Genomic DNA, 11,219 nt, shown 5'->3' with positions numbered 1-11,219 from the left:
ATACTCAGTCACAGCTATCCACCTAACAAGGACTATAAGGAAGTAGTTCTTTACAGTGAGGGTGGTGAGGCACTGGCACAAATTGTCCAGAGAAGCTGTGGTTGCCCCATCCCTGGCAGTGTTCAAGGCCAGGCTGTGTAAGGCTTGGAGCAGCCTGGTCTAGTGGAAGGTGTCCCTGCTCATGACAGGGGGTTTGGAACTGGGTAAGCTTTAATGTCCCTTCCAACCCAAACCTTTCTGTGATTCCATGATACTATGATGACTAGCAAAGGCCAACTTGAGGACTAGAAAGATGGTGTTGGATGATGAAAGGACAAAAAGCCACCAGGGAGACTTTGGGGAAACATCGTTCCCTTTCAGCTCATGCCTGGAAAACAGGAGGAGAGAAAACTGTGTCAGCCCTCAAGCTGCAGAGGGTTTGTACATGCTTCAGGGAGTTTTCTGTAGTGGCAAAGTTAGACTCACCTATTACTGCTGACTGGAGCCTTGGTGTAGATCAGGCCAGCTTACTGGTCACAGCTTCAGACTTCACCAGGCCAGGGAGAAAATACCTTAGGTATCAGTGAGAGATCCTGTTGGGTATAGGGGGCCTCGGAGTTCATTGAACTGATTTGCCCCTTCTCTTGTTTTGTAAGGTGCTTTAACAGTGAAATTTTATCACAGACTTTGTATCACATCACACTTATTATATCATAGACTGAAGAGCTTCTATTTATGGCTGTCTGCCGCTTCCACCTCTTAGAGGGCCACTTCCAATCAGCTTTAAAGCTGATGTGCCTGAAGTGGGATTTTTTCTTAATGATAGTAATTAACCTCTGAATTGCCAACTTCACCCTTGCTTATTCCTTTCTGCAAATGCATTTTTGTGTGTGTGCGTAGAAATGCTGTAGAAAATGGGTACCTGTTAATGCATGCATTTGCACTTACTGCATAGCTCATTTAGGGTGTAAAGCTAGGTATATGCTTGCACTAAGGTCACACAAACATTTTTTTTTCCACTCAATCTGAGCTTTTTGCATTATAATCCCAATTCCATATTTAGGTGTCAAAGTAGGTTGTCAAAATCTTTATTATAATGATAACTATAATGTTCACAGATTGAAAAGCCAATAATTGACTTAGGGCTTAAATAAAGGCTCAGAAGGTTAACTTCTCCCCTTTTTATAAATAGCTGGGAAGAGTGATCTCTGTAGCACATACTTTAATGTTTTCTGCAGAGGTTCTATATACGTCTCTGCGCCTAAGGGGCAGATCCAACTTAACCTAAAGTCAGAGGTCACCAGCACTGCATCTGCTCACTGGAGTGCCCCATTGTATGAGCATGTTCAGCTCAGAGACGTGCATGTGCGTGCGCTGTCTTTGGCTGTTAAATTTTACAAAACACACAATATGGAGCATATGCAGAGGACGTGGCTTGGTGCTGGCAGAGGGGACTACATCTGACACCTAAGATAACATAAAGCTCATTCAAAAAAAGTTAACAAGATGAATTGTTTTATGGACAGACAAACGAAAATAGTGTGTTCATGTTGACTTGGTGCTTGGCACCTCACAAGCAGACCAGGAATGCTGTCAGTGTGCCAGGAAGCCAAGACCAGAGTGAATGTGATCTGCAGCATTCCTAAACCCCAGAAGAGCTGAGCTGGTCTTGGGGACATTAGAATCATAGAATAGTTAGGGTTGGAAAGGACCTTAAGATCATCTAGTTCCAACCCCCCTGCCATGGGCAGGAACACCTCACACTAAACCATATCACCCAAGGCTACGTCCAACCTGGTCTTGAACACTGCCACGGATGGAGCATTCACAACCTCCTTGGGCAACCCATTCCAGTGCCCCACCACCCTAACAGGAAAGAATTTCCTCCTTATATCCAATCTAAACTTCCCCTGTTTAAGTTTTAACCTGTTACCTCTTGTCCTGTCACTACAGTCCCCAATGAAGAGTCCCTCCCCAGCATCCCTATAGCCCCCCTTCAGATACTGGAAGGCTGCTATGAGGTCTCCACGCAGCCTTCTCTTCTTCAGGCTGAACAGCCCCAACTTCCTCAGCCTGTCTTCATACGGGAGGTGCTCCAGTCCCCTGATCATCCTCGTGGCCCTTCTCTGGACTTGTTCCAACAGTTCCATGTCCTTTTTATGTTGAGGACACCAGAATTGCACACAATACTCCAGGTGAGGTCTCACGAGAGCAGAGTAGAGGGGCAGGATCACCCCCTTCAACCTGCTGGTCACGCTCCTTTTGATGCAGCCCAGGATACGGTTGGCTTTCTGGGCTGCAAGTGCACACTGAAGCTGGCTCATGTTCATTTTCTCATCTACCAACACCCCCAAGTCCTTCTCCACAGGGCTGCTCTGAATCTCTTCTCTGCCCAACCTGTAGCTGTGCCTGGGATTGCTCCGACCCAGGTGTAGGACCTTGCACTTGGCATGGTTAAACTTCATGAGGTTGGCATCAGCCCACCTCACAAGCGTGTCGAGGTCCCTCTGGATGGCATTCCTTCCCTCCAGCATATCAACCGAACCACACAGCTTGGTGTCATCGGCAAACTTGATGAGGGTGCACTCAATCCCACTGTCCATGTCAGCAACGAAGATGTTGAACAAGACCGGTCCCAACACCGATCCCTGAGGGACACCACTCGTTACTGGTCTCCAGCTGGACATTGAGCCATTGACCACAACTCTTTGTGTGTGGCCATCCAGCCAGTTCTTTATCCACCAAGTGGTCCATCCATCAAATTGATGTTTCTCCAATTTGGAGACAAGGATGTTGTGTGGGACAGTGTCGAACGCTTTACACAAGTCCAGGTAGATGACATTGAGCCATATCCAGAGGGGAGGAGGAATCCCCTGGTCTTCTAGCAGATTTGCAGTGGCTGAGCTGATCAGCACTGCCAAGATAAATATGATGCTGCTGAATCCAGGTTAGCCAGCCTGTCACTGTAATAAAACACCTTGCATCTGTGCTGCTTCCACTTGGTCTGAGAGCAGCAGAGGTCATGCCTGGGAATCACTGTGAGCAGATGCTGAGGGACGCTTTGCATTGCTGTGTATTCCAAAATAACCACCATCTTTTCTTTGTACTGCAGAGCAGGCAGCAACGTTAAGAAAATAAATAAATACAGCAGAAGATAGGGTCCTGTTCTGTGAGAGCTAATCCCCCTCACCCCTCCTTTGGCTAGCTGGGCTCTTTGCCTCCTTACACTTTGGATTTACGCTGCTGGCAGGAATGTGCATTCTTCATGATTTCAAACAGCTGGATTCTGTGTTTGAGAGCTCAGGCTCTCAAAGTTCAACCCAGATTCAGGGGAAATTTACATAAACGTCAACACAAATAAATAAATAAATACATAAATAGCATGGCTTTGAAGCACACCCCATTGCTTCCCATCCCTTTCTCCTTGGAGGGACTTGCATTGCTCTCAGTGTCTGGGTATCCCCAGATTAACTACTGAAAGGCCAGAAAGGCTTGAATGCTGCACTGTTTGATTTCTGGGAAGGATCCCAACAGCTGGACTCTCCTCTGAGGGATACCGCTTTGGAAAGAGCCCCCGGCATTAGGATCCAAAGGGGGCTGGTCAGGGCTTTGTGGGTGTGAGTTGCGCATGCACAAACACAGAGGGGTATATCAGCTTGTGAGTGCATGGCCTAATAACCGGGGGTTTGCTGGTGGGTTTTTCCTTCTGTGTTTTGAGAAAGGGGAGGGGGAAGGACATATTTCTCCCCCTCACCCTTAGTTCATGCCTTTCGTCATTCATTGCAATCTTGAGCTTCCTGTATTTGGGTAAATAATGTTATCATCTGTTTCCAGAAATGGTCTGGGACAAATTCTTCTTGGAAGCCCTTCCCACGCAGTTATATTTTGGTGTCCTTTATTTCCCAGGCAGGCAGCAAGACCTCATGGTCAGGCTATATCAGTTTCCCCTCCCCACCCATCAGCTGTCTACCGCACTGAGATAGGACCACCTAATGTGATGTGTTGTAACTGCGGGATAATCGTCAGCAGTGTTTCCCATGCCATGGTTAGGAGGACACGGGTTTTCACTGACAAAGCAGGCTTTGAAAGTGGAAAACAACAGCTAAAATAAAGGTTTCTGAACTAACATCATCAAAAGCAGAGCAAAGTTAACATAAAAGCCCTCAGAATATGCTTTAAGTTGTCCCTCTGTGATACATGGGCAGTCAGTCACATGCCAAGGGCCTGACAAGTTTCTGTGCCACTGCATGAGAAACCATAACGCACTGGAGATGTTTTGCTGCAAGGAGAGGCTGCTGTCCTCGGAGGGCAAGCCTCCTCCCATCCATCTAAACACAGGTGTCTGGCAGGGGCCTGGCTGACCAGAGGGAGAGCGTAAACCCCAGCCTGAAGGGTGTAAGCGTGGTAAGAAGGATCGCTGTGAGTCAAACAGATGATTCACTCGCCTCAACCTGTGGTCACTGCCCTGGGGAGCAAGGCTGACTGCCTCCTTTGGGCAGACCATGGCACAAGGATTGGAGACACCTCACCCACTCTTGCAATACAACATATAGGCATCGGCTCTGGCCAGGGAGAGTGTGGAACTGGTTCATGGCCGAGGCCAAAGAGCAGCTTCTCATCATGGTGGTGTCAAAATGGGCCACCAGTCCATGGGCCATTCCCACCTCCTGCTGCTGGGCTCTGGCCCACCCTGCCAGGCACTGTGTTCACCTCTTCATATTCACCAGTTCCTCTCCACACAGATGATCGTAACACTGCCTGGGAAGCTGTTTGTGCTGTTCCAGTAGTAGTAATTTTCCTCTGAGGTGTTGTTAAATGAGTCACTGAAGAGAAAGCACGCATGCTGCTGTGTTTCTGAGCCAGATGTGTCATAGCATCATAGAATTGCTTAGGTTGGAAAAGACCCTTAAGATCATGGAGTTCAATCATTAACCCAGCACTGCCAAGTCCACCACTAAACCATGCCCCTCAGTGCCACATCTACATGTCTTTTGAACACCTCCAGGGATGCTGACTCAACCACTTCCTTGGGCAGCCTGTTCTAGTGCTTAGCAACATTTTGGAGAAGAAATTTTTCCCAATATCCAATCTAACCCCCCATCCTGGCACAACTCTGAGGCAATTTCCTCTCATCCTATCACCCTGAGCCTTCTCTTCTCCAGACTAAACACCCCGAGTCCCCTCAGCTGCTCCCCATCACACTTGTGCTCCAGACCCTTTACCAGCTTTGCTGCCCTTCTCTGGACCCGCTCCAGCACCTCAATGTGTGTCTTGTAGTGCAGGGCCCAGAACTGAATACAGGATTCGAGGTGTAGTATTCAGGTCACTTGAAACCAGGGACTCTGAGCAGTTGCCTTGCATAGCAGACTGCAAGTCTTACCATTCTAATGTTCTTCCATTTGATCCAAGCAGAAAAGCTCTGGAATGCAAGTGTGAGGTGCTTAAATGTTTTAGCTTAATTAGTTTAGCCAGGCTATGGGGGAAGTCCAAGAACAAGTAAAGTATTAAAAATATTTTTCTCTAATTTTCTGTGCTGGCTGTTGCCTTCTTGTCATAGCCACAAGAAGGACACCTGCTAAAGGCCTTGGCTTTGTAATGATGATGAACAGACATTGGTCATGGATGAGCAAAGCTCCCTGGTTGAGAGTGCATGAGATCGCACACTTCACACTCATCCTCCTTTGGAAGTCATGAAGAGTTGTGTATGGAGAGCTGGCCTTAGTTGTTTTGGCCACAATCATCTATGGAAGCTTCTATTCACAGTGAACTCTATAATAGGTCCTTAATGACTGTAATTATCACCATTAACAGGATTGCAGGTGATCTTAAGATCTGTGTCTGCACAAATTGCAGGTACATTGGGAATAGAGGAAATACTTAGACTGATGAACATAGCACACGTTGGAAGTGTCAGAATGTGGGGTCGCACAACAGAGAGAAGGAGAAGAGCCTTCAAGACAGGAGAAATATTACTGAAAAAAAAATTGGTTTTGGTTAGTTTTTGCTAAAAAAAACCCCAAACAACCCAACCTTAAAAGAGCAGTGGAGAAATCAGTGAGCTGATGCTGCGACTGTGGGCTAGGAAGGATCCTCAAGCTTGTTTTGCAGCAGGATTTTACCATGCAAAGGAGCAGCTTCTCTGTTGCACAGGAACGTTTCTTTCCGGCAGGGATGTTTCTGCTGCCTCTTAGTCAGAAAGGCAGAAGAGAAGGAAGAAGGCTTGGAGAAGAGACATCTCTGCCAACTTGAATCTGCTTTTGATGAGGGTCACACCTCAGTTGGTGTGTTTCAAATCTCCAATAGAAGTGTCCCACTGGTTTCATTACGTGAAGCAGCTATGCCCTCCCAGGGTGCTTCAGCCACAAGCTGTGCAAGATGTGTGTCAATGAGCATGAATGAAAGTTACTTGTCCTTATTTCCTCTCTTTCCTGCCTGTCTGTAATTTTGATTGGATGGCAGTGCTTAGAGAAAGCAACAGCCTCTGCGAGGGATGGGAAGCTTCCGAATAGGGCATAAAACCAGCTGATATTTTAAGACATATGATTAAAATAGACATCTGCAGGGCTCGAAGAGTACAGCTGCTTAATGCAGCTTTGGGAGTTGAGTCAGCAGATTCAGGTACAGACGCTGTCCTAATGCATTTCAACTCTCCATGTTAGTTTGATGCACGCATGGCAATGTGCATTGAGATAGGGTACCAGGGATCACATAAATAACACTGTTGACCAAAGAATACTCGGTGCTTCTTTCAGATATAGATTGTGGAGTCAGAAGTCTGGTGTCATGTGCCAGGGGTCTGTCATGCTTTATTTTCATGTCAGAGGAGCTAAAGACATGCATTGGATCCCAGAGTGCCCTCCAGCTCCCAGTGAAGAAGGCGCCTAGCCTGCCAGGGTGGAAGAATTTGAATCCTGCCAAGCTGTATTTTTCAAGAGAGGAGTAATGCAAAGTTTTGAAACCAAATGGGAAATGTTAAGGTGTGGAAGCATATGACAGCGTGATGTTAGCCAGGAGGGGTCCTTTCGTTTGGAGATTTTTGTACCATAAAAGACGAGCAGACTCCTCAGTAGTATCCAGGACTAAATTCATCATCCCCAGAGAGCCATATCCCATGGCTTTTCTCATGTCTATTGACAGAAGAGAGGATAATTATTTCTCATATCTTCAGAGAGCTGCAGTGGATTTGTACTGAGGGTTGCCTGGGAGCACCTGTGTTGGGGATATGGTGTTACACTGCACAGAAGTGCTGTGCCTTCAGGCCTTGTAAAACCAGCTCTTTGTTCTGCCCTGGCTGATTGTGGTGGCAGTTGAAAAGGGGACTTAATACACTGTAATGTGAATTCCTAACTCTCTGCTTTGAATCCCTATCAAAGTCAGCATGAAGACTGCCTCCTGTGTCCATTATCTGTGAGGAAGTCCCTCTATTGAGAGCCTCATGCTTTGACCCACATTGTGAAAAGGTAAATTAGGTTCCCTTAAAGTACCATCTTGATAAGCTGGCTGAAAGAAGCCATGTGTATGCTTTGTAAGCCATGCTTATTAGCTTTCCTTTTAAAGTGGAGCCGAGTCCCGAGGGTTGGTCCTATCTAAAATAGGTGGTTATTCAATATGCTAGAAAGTGATTGTCCTGTAATTAAAGTAATTTCAGGGTGTACAGTTACTGACCTCTGCCTGGACATTTGAGTATGGAACTGCCTGCCTGTAGGCTGACTGAATAATTGGATCTGCCTCTCCATGCTGAAGCATGCAAACCTGCCTGCTGCCTAAGGCAGCATGACTTCATGCTGTCCAACTGCATTATGTCTCGGCAAATCCTTCCTAACAGGATCCTGTCAAGCAGGGTCCTTTCTGCATTGTCCCCTACCCCTTTTGCTTCAGCTTGCTCCAAAGACTGGCTAAATAGCAATTTATTTCTTTAATAAAGAAAGAAAGGTGGTGCAAACTGCTGTTGGTGGAGGTGCAGTGGCTCCAGGATCCTTCACCAAGCAGCTAGAGATGGCTGCAACTCCTATGGACACAGCTGAACTGATTTTTAACCATGCATCATGGGTGCTGCTCACAGCATGGCCACAGCAGCAGGGATTGGGAAGCCTTCCCGGGAGAGGTGAGAAAAAAAACATGCAACTATGGCCACCACCAAGCCCCTGGTGATCTGAAGCTAAGTCCAGCATCCCTGTTGCCAAAAGATGTCTTTTGTCTCCTCAAAGGCACCATGATTCCTTGCCAACACTTTGAGTCATATCTTGGCCTCTCTTTAATCTTCAGACATGGTAAAAATCTTTGGGAATTGGCAATTTCCTCCTAAAAATCTGGACTTCACAACCTTGCTGTCTGGTGTCAACAGCTGTATTTGCTCTGGTTTGGAGACCTCTGCCCCACTGGTGACTGCTCTCATGGCTTGCTGACTCCCTTGGATATAACATGTTGGGCATGGGCACTGGCCCCTTGTGGGTAGGGGTATAGCAGCAGGAGCAGGGTGGGTAAACGCCCAGGGCATTGGGATCAGAAGAAGCACATCCACGCACAAGGCAGACCTGGGACATGTGCCACTACAGAAGTTTTCCATGCGTGACCTGGCCTTCTGTGCCACATGCTAAAGGCAACCTCTCCTCATCTGTCATCTTTTGAAGGTTACCATGCAATATTCTGTCTTGGGTATTCATTTTCACTGCCTTATTTTCGAACTCTACTCTTTTTCCTTTAGAAACAGGCCTTCTGTTAGAGCTTCAGCCACGAGGACTTGAAGGAACTGTTGGACTTTGCCATAACAAATTCCCCCCTTCCCCCCACCCCTTTCTCACTTAAGATCGCTCGCCTTTACCCCAATGAGTATTAACTACAGATTGTACTATAATTGTGCCTATGTCTGTAAACGGTTTTGAACAAAGGGGAATGGTATTCAGTGCTGCAGTTTTATAGGAACATGTATTTCTAAATATTTACTAAATTAGCAAACTAGCCAAAAAAGAAAAAGTCCCCAAGAGAGACAGATTGGCAATAATATCAGCTAAAGCTAGATGTTTTGCTGGAGAAAATGCACTCAGGTGTCCCTGGGGGTAAATCAGCATTTGCAGCAGTGTCTGACAAATGCAGTGCTGACATCAGAGGTACCCTAGTTTATATCAGCTGCTGCCCAAAACACCAACTTGGGACAGAGCTGGGATCACTGTCATGCAGAAATGCCTGCTAAGGCCTTCTTGCAAGGCAGCTGCAGAGCACTCTACAAATGATAATTGAAGTTAGTTCAGGCCTCCAAAAGACATTGATTTATTCACCCTGATTTGCAGAGGGTAGGCTGGGTAGCTGCTTGGCATTGTTGAGCCAGAAAGACAAAGGAAGCTGCAGGAAGGTCTCCCAGCCCTGGCTGATAGTGCCCTGCAGTAACCATCAGATCAGAGTTTCCTTTCTCTGAAATCTTTACATTTTCCTAACTTACTACCTTATACACAGGAGATTTTGTGTAAAACTGAAAAGAGACTGAGCTCACAATAACTGAAATCAAGGTAGCAAACGAAAAGCCCAGGAGAAGTGAAAAATGCAATAACGATAAATCAAATCTGTAACAAAAGTCAGTTTTATAACGCTCCAAAGGGAGACAGAGCTGCATGGTTTGATCAAGGTGGTGCAATTCATCATCAGCATGGAGGGAAACTCCAGTGAAAAGCTAATGTTATCCACACGTCCTATCCCTTTCCTCCTTCGTTGTGATTCCCCAGAGGGAAAGTCCATCCTGCTCTAATGCCAGGGTTGCACAGTGGAATCCGTGGCTAGGGGCTCATGACGGGAATTAGCTGCTCCTGGATATTTCTTAGTTTCTGTTTTACTGCTGCATTGTGTCAGGGGAGGAAGGAGCTCACTCTTTCCTTCTGTCTGGCTCAGAAGAGTCCTGATCTTGGGGCTTATTGCTTGAGAAAGAAAAAATTCAGTGGGAACTGTTGGACCTTGAAGTGAACTCGTGCCTGTCCACTCCAGGCAGTGGGTGATGATATCCGGTTTGTAAAAACAGCATTACATGGCATTGCAATGTACTGGGAAAAATCTTGACTGTGACCTGCCACTTACAGATTGTCCAACATCAACAGTTACTCTGCCCCATTGCCTCTATTTAGTTGCAGTTGTCACTATATATATATATATATATATATATGAAATCCAGGATCACAACCTTGCTTTGCTGAAGTCCCAAGAGCTGTAGGAACAACAGCCATGTTTCCTGAAACTGTGTACATCTGGGGGGAAACTGGTTGATGTCAGGATCTTCTGATGTATTGAACTTTGAAATTTTGCAGACTGACTCTGCCTTCGATCCTTGGATCCATCTTGTACCCTGGCTCCTGCGCCTCTTTGGTGCTAGGCTGCCTGGGGGTTACAAGACTTGGTTCCTTAACTTCATGGGTAAGGGCTGGTGGCTTTGTAGATTGCTTGGACAGTGGCCTTGGTAAAGCGCTGGTTTAGTAGCAAAGCTGGAGGGATGGGTTCACAGCACAGTCATGAGCAAAACAACTCAGTTGAGGTCTACAATGACCATCTGTACAGGGGAGGGATATTAAATTTCCTTGCTCACCATCTTTTTCCATCTCGTCAGGTGTCTGTGGTTTTGACCACAGTTATGCTTGGAAAATATAGGAAAATATTGCTATATGGTTCATGGGGGTTAGGATATTCTCTTGAGAAACCACCACTGAAAAGACAGACACAGTGATGGTGTCTGCCTTCTCAGTCCAGGCTAGGCTAGGCAGTCCTCACCCTCCTCACCCTCTCCCAAAATATCCCAAGCCCACAGAGACAATCCCTGCATCTCTGAGACTCATACTTCTTCTGAAGAGTCATTCTTATGTCAGTGAAGTTAATCCTGAAATTATGCTCCTAACCACTTCTGGTATTCCCCTCTTGGCTTTATTGCTTCTTTCTTTTCCAGGAGTTGAGTTTAATCAGTGACCTAAAATAAACTGTACCTATGGTATTATCTCACTTCCTAATCAACAGTAGCAGGCACCACAACATCCTGACAGAGTCTCCTAGTGGGACAGCCTCTGCTTTCATGCAGGATGCCAGCAGAACCCAGTTTTAAAGCAGAGGTGCCAAAAGATTGGGTGCTATGGGGAGGAAAATGAAATACTGCTTGCCTCTGCCTTTGCACAGCTGCTGTTTTCTAGGATGTGTTGACTTAGGAAAGTCTTTCTTTGTGTAGTCCTCTTTCAGATGTTGCTTAAGTGCAAATATGGGCTGCTAGTTCAAAT

At 46.3% G+C, this 11,219-nt stretch overlaps 1 protein-coding gene across 2 annotated transcripts in view; it reads left to right on the top strand.

Annotated features, from left to right (window-relative positions):
- KRR1 (KRR1 small subunit processome component homolog) overlaps window positions 1–11,219 on the top strand; it is a 153,550-nt gene that overhangs the window by 33,118 nt on the left and 109,213 nt on the right. The window lies entirely within an intron of this gene.

The sequence above is a fragment of the Pezoporus occidentalis genome, unplaced genomic scaffold (assembly GCF_034315485.1).
Source record: "Pezoporus occidentalis ecotype Australia unplaced genomic scaffold, CSIRO_AGI_Poc_V1 ctg17, whole genome shotgun sequence".
Classification (NCBI taxonomy): domain Eukaryota; kingdom Metazoa; phylum Chordata; class Aves; order Psittaciformes; family Psittacidae; genus Pezoporus; species Pezoporus occidentalis.
The sequence above is the reverse complement of the archived record's forward strand: the minus strand, read 5'-3'. Positions and strand labels throughout refer to the sequence as shown.